Below are 12,551 nucleotides of genomic sequence, written 5' to 3'. Positions count from 1 at the left end.
TACTTCCTTAAGGCTTTTACTTGGCTATATCCTGTTCATTTTTTCCTCCACAATATTTCCTGAATTCACACTTTCATTTCCATCTAGATGATCTCGACACATATCTAGACAGTTGCCTGGACCTCACCTTGACAACTGCATCAGTCTCCCTGCCTCCAGTCTCTCCTCTCTCCAGTCCATACAACAATCTGCTGACCAAATGTCATCACTATGTCTCTCTAATCCTCAAAAACCTCTAGTAGTTATTTCATTTTCATTACTATCAAGCAGAAATTCCTGACTGTAAACTTCAAGGCTCTCTAGCTGTCTCACTCCAAGCAACTTTCTTTATGCAATATACCCCAGTTTATATGCTTCATTCCTCCCAAGTAAAACTTCTCACTCTCTCCTTGGCAGATAGAGCCTGAACAGAGATTGCCAAGTATCTGTTCTTCCTCTGTTATCTTCAAATCAACATCAGGCAAGTTTTGAATGTTCAGCAAATGAAATAAAATGTGTTTTCCGCACTTCAGTTGGCTTATCTGACAAATTGCAAGTTCTGTGTCACTTGAAGCTCCCTGAGTAACACTTTCAGCTAAATTAAGAGCACTTCCCCCAAAAGCTTCCCCCAAATTGTAGAAGGATATGATCCTACAAATCTGTAGTACAAACCTGATGTCTTACAAATGAACCAAATGGAATTAAAATGGAATTTTGGGTGATTTTTTTTTACCTCTATGAACTACATTTTCCTAATAGGTAAGGAATAACAAATGATACAGATATCTGTATCTCATCCTTGCAGAAAATTTAGAAATATTTGGGATTTCAGAAACCCTCACAGGGTGATCCAAATCCCTATTATAACTATGACCTTCAAACACAATTCCTAAAAGCAGCAAAAGCCAAGCTTTTAGGTGAGATTTTTCCAGAGGCACACATTCCCAGAAAAACTCAACCGATACAAAGTAAATCAGAGACAAAATTTATTGACAGCTTTTTTTTTAGACAAAATGTCTGATTATCATATCTGCCTGACTTATTTTAATGATGTGACTGCCTCATCCCCCCTTAAGGTTAGCAGGCCATTGATTCTCTTACAACCTCCCTTTAATACTTCCCACAAAGCTATTCATGAGATATTAGCTTTTACCCATGGATCCCACAAGGCTGAGATAAAAGACACTTCCTAGCAGCAACTCTTAATTAAGATTCAGTGACTGCATATTCTAGTCTGCTGAAAAATGTATTTTGAGCTTATATCGCCAAAGATGCTTGCTTCAATCCCAACCATAAAACATGGTACACCTAGAAAACAAGCATTTAAGGATCCAGGGAAGGAAGAAGCATGGTTTTCTAAGTAAGGATTTTGATAGATTAAAAGAATAAAGCTAAGTTTTCCCATAGTTTTTGTTTAAGAGTTAAGCAATGAGATTCACTTCTCGTTAAATCTATACATGGATTCCTGCAAGGACAGAATACAAATTAGGCTCAGTGATCAGTCTCCATTTTTTAAAAATGTGGGTGCGAAACTCTCTCATCTTCTTTTTATATTTCCCTTTCCAGCCATTTGTTATCAAATCCCATTCGCAATTCCACCTCTTTACTAGTATTTCCAGTCACTCTTTCTGCAAGTTCCTTTATGATTGAGATAAAATTCAGGAGAATGTGGCTATGATCAGCGTATATATGCATTTTCTCTCTGGCCATTAGACATTGCAGGTCTTTAGATGAGAGAGATCAATTATTTTGTCTAACTAAAGAAATAAGAACTACACAGAAACTCATTTTAAACAGCAAAACATATGTTTTAAATATCCTGGATATTTTCTTCATTGCCCTGCATGTTCAGAGATGCCCTTTGCAGGGGAAGGAGGAAGCCGGCACCCCAGGGTCCCTTTTTGGGGCCTGGACTGGAAGGGAGGGAGGGACTGTCTCTATTTGTTGCCGACTCGTCCTTCCCAAGTGCTTAGTACAGTGCTCTGAGCCCAGGAAGCGCTCAATAAATATGATTGAATGAATGAATGAATGAATGAATGAATGAGAGAGAGAGCTTGAACCCCACAGGGACGGGGCTGCCACATCAGTCGATCGATCATATTTATTTTACTTGTACATATTTAGTAATAATAATAATAATGAGGGTATTTTTTAAGTGCTTACTATGTGCAAAGCACTGTTCTAAGCCCTGGGGAGGTTACAAGGTGATCAGGTTGTCCCACGGGGGGCTCACAGTTTTCATCCCCATTTTACAGATGAGGTAACTGAGGCCCAGAGAAGTGAAGTGACTTGCCCAAAGTCACACAGCTGACAGTTGGCGGAGCCAGGATTCGAACCCATGACCTCTGACTCCAAAGCCCGGGCTCTTTCCACTGAGCCACACTGCTATTTACTATTCTATTTATTTTATTTTCTCAATATGTTTTGTTTTGTTGTCTGTCTCCCCCTTCTAGACTGTGAGCCCGTTGTTGGGTAGGGACCATCTCTATCTGTTGCCAACTTGTACTTCCCAAGCACCTAGTACAGTGCTCTGCACACAGTAAGCGCTCAATAAGTACGATTAAATGAATGAATGAACAACATTCAATCTGCATTGTTAAAAAATAAAGATAGAGCTTTAGACAAAGAATTAAGAAAAAGAATGATCCAAGCTAAATTTCCATCTGTCTCTCCATACACCTCCCAACCAATCCACCTGTCCAACACATAAGTATTTTTAACCCTTATACTGATCCTAACTGGGCTATGGCAAAACGAGGTCAGGCTAACCTTCCTGGAACTTTTAGCAACTAAAATGTCCAAGTGGCTTACAGTTCCTCTAATCTCATACTTTGGATGTGTTTTTCTGTGGTATTCACATAAATGTATTTTGTCAATGTGCTTTGCTGCTTGAACTCTACTCCAATAAGCAAAATTGGTATATCTAGCATTTTAATCCAAAACAGTTTTTAAAACAACTGAAAAAAGTCAGCAGAGGAAAATTTGGGGATGACATTGGGGACAGATTGCTTTAAAGTCCCGATTTTATCTGATGCACTTTCAAGACATCTGAGACCTTGACGCATCATCGTGATGTGTGAGGTGCCAGTGGCAGAGACATGATTCATTTCCACCCAGACATATTGTCTTCAACTTTTAAAATAACAGTTTGCTGTAAAGTCTGTTATTATATGAGTGTCTTTCCATTCTCAGCTGTCTTTTCTCTGCTCTTTAGGTTATAAAGGCTACTCGTCTTTATTCTTTCTTTCCCTTGTGTTTTAAAATTGAAAACTGGAACTAGTCTTAGTTATAGGACTTAGTAGGACCTCAACCATAGATCACACTCATTAGACTCCAGGAGAAAATCAGGCCACCAAGCTCTGGTCTTTGATCCCTATACCCAATTCCCTGGCACTGAGTTCTTTGAATTTCTGGATATCTGAGTATTTTAGTTACTTTTAACATCCATGTCTGCCAGCGCCTTACTTTTCTTGCACTGCTCTGCAGCTCCAAATTATAGTTCCACTCATCTTGAATGATGCACTGGCTCTTTTCTGCTATGTGACCTTGGGAAAGTCACTCCACTTCTCTGTGCCTCAGTTTCTTCATCTGTAACGTATAAATTCAACATCTTTTCTCCCTCCTATTTAGACAGAGCCCCATGTGGGACAGGGACTGCATCCAATCTGATTATCTTGTATCTACCCTAGTACTATGTTCAGTGCTTGGCACACAGTAAGTGCTAAATAAATACGATTGATGATAATTATTATTCCTATGTGAATAAAACAGTTGTACTCAATATGGTTCAGCTTGTGACAGAATTTAGGCTTCAGTAAAAGTGTGATTTTGTACATTGAGGTAAGCTGACTAGAATTTGGGGGCCCCAAATGGGTTGAGGATTGGGCTGGATGCTTAGATAGGCAATCAGAGAGGGGTAAAAGTTACAGACACTCTCAGAGTTTCCAGTACTCTACCAGTCTCAACTACAGGAGGGAGAGTAAAGCTGAGGCATACCCATTCCATTCTTACCTTGGCCAGTGGCTAGAGAGTGGAAGGCAATCTGCTATGAGTTAAAACTCACCTGGGCTGGGCAGCAGCAGCATGGGAGAGAGTCGAGAGCAGAGACTTTCTGCTGTGTGGAAGTCGGCAGTGGTAAACCACTTCCATATTTTTACCAAGAAAACTCTATAGATACACTACTAGAATGATTGCAGATGGAAGTGGGCCATTCTGGGAGAGATTTGTCCATGGCGTCGCTATGGGTCAGACACGACTCGACAGCATAACAACAAAACGTACAGAGAAAGAGGAAAAGGTACCAAAATGAAAGGAAAGAAAAGTGAAAAAGGAAAAAGAAAGGAGAAAGGAAACAGTTCAGTAGACAATGTGAAGAGAAGCAAGTAGGGATAAAATGGGAATAAGAGAGAGAGAGAAGGATGAGGGCGGGAGGAACTCCTTCTCCTCATCAATGTCTGCTACTATTGCAGCATTCAGCAGAGAGTGGCAGTGAGAGACAATGACAGGAAGTGAGCCACAGTGCTAAGTGGCAGAGATCAAGCACTCTAAAGCTTGGAAGAAATAGTACAGTAATGCAAGTGATAGTGGCAGCAGCAACAAAAGTCTCTCCTACCATTGACATTACCATCACAATCCAGGGTTTTGATCTTCTTTTCAGCCCAAAAGCAAATCCCTCTATGGATGATCCTTAGACTTATCTAACAGGACAAAATCTTTCACAGTGGAATTGTTATACCCAACTTGAGATCTTGGGACAGATGAATTAGGAAGTTAGGAACAATAAGAGTAATATGCCTGGGCTCCTATAGATCCTAAAATTATTCTTAAACATCCATGATACACATGGTCTTCAGAAATTAATTTTGCTGAGATAATTTGCAGGAATTTTGTGAGTTATAATGAATGACTTCCAGAACTTTGGAAAATTAACAATAATTAATGATTGTGGCATTTGTTAAGCTCTTTCTATGTAGCAGGCACTTTACTAAACACTGGGTGGACACAAGCAAATTGGGTAAGACACAATCCCTGACCCATGTGGGGTTCAATCTCCATTTTACAGATGAGGTAACCTAGGGCCAGAGAAGTGAAGTGACTTGCCCAAAGTTACACAGCAGACAAGTGGCAAAGCTGGAATTCAAACCCATGACTTTCTGACTCACAGGCCCGTGCTCTATCCATTAGGCCATGCTGTTTCTCATCAATCAAGCAAAATAAATACTAGAACATCAATTCAACAGTGCTAACATCCTCTTAAGCCTGTTTCAGATTGAGACCGCCTTTGTTATTCTGATAAGTTCATTTACTCGAAAGACCAGAAATTTGTGATCAAGTGAAAGCTGCTTTTCCAGTTTGAAACAGTCTAGGACATGAAGTCAAATATCCATTTGTTACATAGAAAAAAGAAATTGGTGATTAAACCATTATCAGGTAAAGCAAAACATGCCTTTCTTGGATCATTCTCCTAGATTTTTAACTTCTGATTTATGAACTATGAATTTATCCAAAGCTGCTGAGGTATTTCTCAGCACTGATTGGCCAAGTGTAGGTCATCTGACCTCGGATGTATTAGTAAAATAAGGTTTCATGGGGATACGTTTGCTTTTAAATAGAATGTCCGTATCTTTTAAGTCAATAAAGTCCCTTAGGCTAACACCGTCTCTGCTACTCAACCTTCAATACTTCACTTGAACTTCAGAGACATGGGATGTGAATTATTGTACAGATGGATAATGATTATTCACCACAACCATCCTCCCTGCCAAACAAGTTGTCTCACAGGACAGGCCATAAATATTAATAAAAGCCTTTGTTGCAGGAATCAGTGGTAAGATCAGAGAACGAAGAAGAATCCAGAACTTCTGTGGTAGAACTAGCCTAAGGGGAAATGAAAATACCTGGGCTATGATGGATCATTTTTTCCATAATGAAGGTGGATAGCAAATCTCTTGAATCAAAAAAAGAGTACTGTATAAAGGAAAGAGATGCCATTATGTGCAGAGGAAAAGGCATGAATGTTTGCCTATGCATTGCAACAGAAATGAAGTTCTATATGAAAGGAATACTTGGCAAAACACTGCTCTTTATTAAGATTGTTAAAGGGAGACGAAAAAAGATTGAACCTGAAAATACTTAGCAAAAATGACATTCCAGAAGTTAGTTATTAGAACTATTTCACATCAGCTGAATATTTTCTTGTTCCCTTTTCACCCAAGTTTAAAATGGGCACTCATTTTCCAACTTTTAACCTGAATACGGTGGTTAAAAATGAGGCAGGCACATATTCTAGAGAAGCTATTTCATTCCTTCTGTATCCTTTAGTGTTAGTGACTGTGGGCTTTTCCCTATGAATTTCCAGTGTCCACGACACCATATATTGGACCTGTTCAAGTGTATGATCTTTATAGTCAGCAATTAGAATTTGTCATTTACAAAAGAATTAGGTCATGTCTTTTGAAAACTTCTAAATCCTTTTTTTAAAATGTTCACACTTACTAATGCCTCAGATTTGAGGGCTGATATAGCAGTTGATAAATAAATTATAGATTCATCACATTAACAATCCACTCAAAGGAAAGTAGGTATGGATGTTGTAGCTATAAGAAACATAATTAGTTGCAGAATAGTAAGAGAGTAGATTCAAAGAGGTCAGTAATCAAAACAGCTGAATTACTGAAGAGCAAGGTGGTCATATTCTGTATATTTAGTCAATCATCAAGTGCTTATTGGGCACACGCTGAATAACTCTCTACAACACCCTAGAACTCTTGACCCAAACTCTTGGCTAACCTAGGCCTCTTTATCCATTGAGCAAACAAGCACTACCCTGAAGCTTACCACTTTGGACCATCAAACAATATCAAATACCCAAAATTCGTAACATCACTGGTCCCAACTTAATGGTCACACAATTCCATGAAGGAGATAACTTGCTTAGAGCTATGGGTATAATTACATTCTAAGAACGTTAAGAAGGGAGTGATTTTGACCAAAGGAATTCCCTGGATTCCTTATCAAGAATCAACCATAGTTTCAACCAAGCCATAAATCCAACATGTAGTGGCTACACGACATTGTGATTGAGACCCTACTGAGGACAAAAGGCAACTGAAGCACTCAACCTTTTATATGGCTTTGAGACCCAGACTCAGCTAGGTGTCATTACCCAGACTTCTGAGATAAATTAGACATTAAATGGGTCATCTGAAACAAGGTTTTAAAACACAGGGCTCTCAATATTGGAGGAATCCTCACTGTTAGGTTTCTGTGTTTCTATGTTCTCCCCATCTGTACATGCCAGACCACCACTCTCCATCTTCAAACCCTTATCACACCTCCTCCAAGAGACCTTTCCTGTTTCAGCCCTCTGTTTCTTGGCTCCCCCTCCCTTCTGCATGATCTGTGCACTTGGATATGTGACCTTTGGGCATTTGATGCAATAATGATGGTATTTGTTAAGCACTACTATGTGCCAAGCACTGTTCTAAGCACTGGTGGGGGGGAATACAAGGTAATCAGGTTGTCCCACTTGGGGCTCACACTCTTAATCCCCATTTTACAGATGAGGTAACTGAGGCCCAGAGAAGTTAAGTGACTTGCCCAAAGTCACACAGCTGACAAGTGGCAGAGTCAGGATTAGAACCCATGGCCCCTGACTCCCAAGCCTGGGCTCTTTCCACTAAGCCATGCTGCTTCTCATTTTTGCCCCACCCTCAACCCCAGAGTATTTATGTACATATCTCTAAATTATATATTACAAGATATTTATTTATATTAATATACTATAAGCTATATATTGGGCAGGGAACATGTCTACCAGCTCTATTGCACTGTACTCTCCCAAGCACTTAGTAGAGTGCTCTGCACACTGTAAGGATTCAAATACTGATGATGATCATGATGATGATTGCAGGGCATGAGAGAATGGAGAGGGGTAGCACACAAGTTTCTTAAGCAGACTGACAGGTCAAACAGAAGATTTTTAGAGGTAAAATTTAGCACAGCTTCAAGCAATGGTTTGGAAGACAATAGCTTATAACAAACTATGGCTAACAAGCCACTTTCTGAAATGTATGAGTTTTTTAGCCAGATGCTTCAAATTGTAATACTCAAGGACAAAACAAATACAATGCCAGAGGTGAGAAACACTGTGTGCAAGAGCCCAGAAAAGGATAATCTTCACGTGTGTATAGTCTGATAGGGCAACAAATCAAGCTATATTCAGCCACAGCTACCCAAACTGGAATATTCACTATAAGAAGATGCATCTTCAAATAAAAAATGGATCAGATATATACAGATTAGACACAGTCCCTAAGGAAAATTAAGAAGCTTTTAATTTCAAAAATATGAAAATTAGCAGCTTTTACATTTCATTTATGCTGAAGGTGAAAATTTCAACTCCAGCTAAGTATCTGGTGGCTACAGTCTTACATTTCTCCTATACTATAGTCTCCCAAGCACTCAGTACAGTGCTCTGCACATAGTAAGGACTCAGTAAATAGGATTGATTATGGATCAGCCTCAGGAGACTGAAGTTAGAGACAGTTACTGGATTAACTACAGTGGAATGGAGACGGAGTGTTTAAGTGATGAGAATGAGAAGCCTTCAGGTAGGCAGTGATAATAATGATAAAAATGTTAGTATTTAATAAGCATCTGAGTGCAAAACATTGCATATTAAGCAGTAGGCAAAAATACACACAAGAAAATTATCCACAGCCTAACTCATGGTTAATTATTAGAGAACCGTATAATAAAAAGTCTGAAATCCCCCAGTGAGTTAAACCCATTCTACATGAGACAATATAAAGGTCTATTGGAGATTCTTAATAAGGGGAGCTATATGATTCAATTGGTCTTTCCTAAATTGATGATTCCAAATGGTCTAAATGTAGAAACGCTGGAGAGTAAGAGACCAGAGGTGAGAGCCAGCAAAGATAATACATTAGAAACTGTACTACCCACTGCTGTTCACAAGTAGTACGTGATCAATCCGAAGAGAATCAGGTAGAACCTCCCTAGGTAGTCCTAGTGACACTGCCCTCTAAATTCAACATCCTCCCCAGTGCCGACTAAATCTGAATCCCTGGTCTGAAATTTCCTCCAAATTCCTCATCACACCCATCAAAGACCCAGTGGTAATTAACAGTTCCGACATAAAGGTGTTGAAAAACAGCCAAGCCACATCTACTCAACAAATCTGGTCCTTTCTTCAGGTGTTTTCTCCATAGTTCCGTAACTCACACTAGTTCCATAACTCCCCAACATCTGCTAGAAACCGCTTTTCAAGAAGTTGCTAATTTAACAAGCTAAAAATATATTTAAACCCTAAACAACATTAATGGTTATAGTAGAAAAACTAAATGGTAATGATTTGATTGTATAAATTACATTTTAGATTGGGAGCCCTTGGATTGTGAGCACTGTGAGAAGCAGGAGAGTGTCTTGACTTCCCCTGCTCCACCTCCCTTCTTCATCACCCTTAAACTTGGATTTGTAGCCTGATTTTCACCCCACCCTCAGCTCCACAACACTTAAGTACCTGTCTGTAATTTATATTAATGTCTGTCTCTTTTCTTTAGACTGTAAACACCTTATGGACAGGGAACACGTCCACTAACTCTGCTAAATTCTACTCTCCCAAGAGCTTAGTACAGTGCGCTTCACATGGTAAGCCCTAAATAAATACAACTGAATAAATAGGAAAGCCGTGCAGATCTGTTGTAATATTTTAAACTCAATGAAAAGAGAGTCCAGGGCAAACAGCTCTTGGGTGCCATTCACTGTATGTATGTCTCTACAGTGTCCTGGATTTCCACATTATTGACACTTCTGCCAGTGGATCTTGGTAGGTCAGAACTCCACCCTGATCCTGCTTCCAATGTGCCTAAATTTTAGGGTTGACCTTGATGAAAAAAGGTGGAAACCTCTGAGATAGCCCCAGTCCAACTGAATTTAGAGTTTATGTAAGTAACTCAGGAAGTTGCCTTGGAGAAAAGACATTTTACACTCTGGGAGATGGTCTGCAAAGAATATCCAATTCACACAAAATAGCCATGTCCTTTGTGGGCTGGAGGATGGGGGTGATAAGACTTGGAGTTTAAGAAAAACATTACTTTGACCTGTCTTATCTGGTTGCTCTTTCAGGGGATAGAACTTTCCTGTAAATATATGAACATGGCCTAAGACAAGTTCCAAAATCATTTTCTATAATTAAATGTTAAAGTTGTTATCCCCAGCAGTTAAAACCTTAAATGTGAAAGGGAATAAACATAATAAAAGCAAAAGGTCAAAGTTAAATATTATGCAGAGCGTCTAATGGCAGATCTTCCTCTTTCTCTCATTACTCTACTTTACTTCTATTTATATCCTGTGACCTTGAACTAAATTGAAAGCTCCTGTTGATATATTCTAGAAAAATATGTGAAGTGACAGCTGTCACTGGTTTCCAAGCAACATGATTTTGACATTTTTAAAGCCCCTCTCTGTTCTAAATCCTTGAATTTTCAAAAGATGCTCTTCTAATTACTGTTCATTCTTTCAAGTTTATCTAAAATAAAGCTTAGAAAGAATGTTTCCTGGTACTTGAAAGACCAACTTGCAGTCCTGAGTGTTCTTCACATTAGTCTTGTTGAATGTCTGAAACTCAAAACAAAGTGCTTGGTAGTAAAAATAAAAGAAATAGCTGGACAAACTAGACCTAAACAGCATTTTATATGTCAGGTACTACAAAGCCTATTTTTTATTTTTCTCTGAGCTTTAGGACTGTCTACAATCCAAGTTCTAGGTGGGTGATTTTGTATCAATGAGGTACTTCAACTAGAGCTAAAAATGATGGGGCTGCAGGAATTTGAATTTGTTTCCATGCACAGGATTTATGGCTACTACTTCTGAGTTGGAAAAAGGTGTATATAAACCGCCTTCCTAAAATATCGTGTCCAGTCTCCACTTCATGCGTAATGCATGTCATGTGTCACAGCTCTGATTGATTTTATCCATTTCCTTTTACTAATGGACCACTCAACTTTATTACATTTTAGTGTCCAAATTAAAAAAAATCATCTGAAGGTATTGAATTGCTAAGAATAATGGGAACTAGCGAATTATACGTATTACAGCATGGTTTAGAGGAAAGAGCCCAGGATTGGGAGTCAGAGGTTGCGGGTTCTAATCCCGGCTCCACCACTTGTCAGCCGTGTGACTTTGGGCAAGTCACTCAACTTGTTTGTGCCTGTTACCTCATCTGTAAAATGGGGATTAAGACTGTGAGCCCCCCGTGGGACAACCTGATCACCTTGTATCCCCCCTCTCCCCAGCCCAGCAACTTCAGGCAAGTCACTTCACTTACCAAGAGAAGCAGCATGGCTCAGTGGAAAGAGCACGGGCTTGGGAGTCAGAGGTCATGGGTTCTAATCCCAGCTCTGCCAGTTATCAGCTGTGTGACTTTGGGCAAGTCACTTAACTTCTCTGTGCCTCAGTTACCTCATCTGTAAAATGGGGATTAAGATTGTGAGCCCCATGTGGGACAACCTCATCAACCTGTACCCCCTCCCAGTGCTTGGAACAGTGCTTTGCACATAGTAAGCACTTAACAAATACCATTATTATTATTATTATTAACAACCTTTCTGTGTCTCACTTACCTCATCTGCAAAATGGGGATTAAGACCATTAGCCCTGTGTGGGACAACCTGATTACCTTGTAGCTACCCTAGTGCTTAGAACAGTGTTTGGCACATAGTAAGCACTTAACAAATACCATCATTATTATAGGAACTCATGGGAGATGGGAAATGTTTCTGAGGATTGGGTAAAGAATATACATATGTCCATCCTGAAAAAACAGGTAGTGGGGGTGGGGGAGAATGAGGACTTTAGTATACATATATGCTAGTCATGGACAAACTGGAGTGAAAAACCTTGGTTCAGTTACCATTAAGTGGTTCTGAACCCCTAGCCAAATAAGAGACATTCGTCCATTTGGTGATCAAACATTCATACACCTACTTACCCAAAATCCAGCTTTCTGGTTCCTATCCTATGTGCTGTGCTACTCTTCAATACTGCACTGTTGTAAGAAGGCAATCCATTCAACTTACAACAATAAAATAATAGCATCTCTTGGATCCCAACATTTGCAGGGCTGGCTCTTTGATTCTGGACCACAGATTCTGAATTAAAGGCTTTTCAGCTACTGGCATGCTACTCTGATTCCAAATTCAATGGTAAATGCATCCTGCCCAGTTACCCCAAAGGAAAAGATACCTACATCACTTTCAGATGTATATCCCACCAGATAATTTAGTGCTATGAGATGTTCCATTCTGCCCACTTATTTTCCAGAACGCTAAATCTAGAAGTAGTAAAATAATATCTGAAGACTTTTTTGGGAGTATTTAGTATTAGTGCAGACACACCCATATCATATGAATGTCAACACACACACACAGACACAATTACATATAGGGAAGACTACAATTCACATGTCAATTAAGTATGGAAAAAATTTCAAGTAGTTCAAAACCGTCATAAGGCCCATATAAAAAACTTGTCTTGATAGTAGCCATATT

Source organism: Tachyglossus aculeatus, chromosome 24, assembly GCF_015852505.1.
Source record: "Tachyglossus aculeatus isolate mTacAcu1 chromosome 24, mTacAcu1.pri, whole genome shotgun sequence".
Classification (NCBI taxonomy): Eukaryota; Metazoa; Chordata; class Mammalia; order Monotremata; family Tachyglossidae; genus Tachyglossus; species Tachyglossus aculeatus.
The sequence above is the reverse complement of the archived record's forward strand: the minus strand, read 5'-3'. Positions refer to the sequence as shown.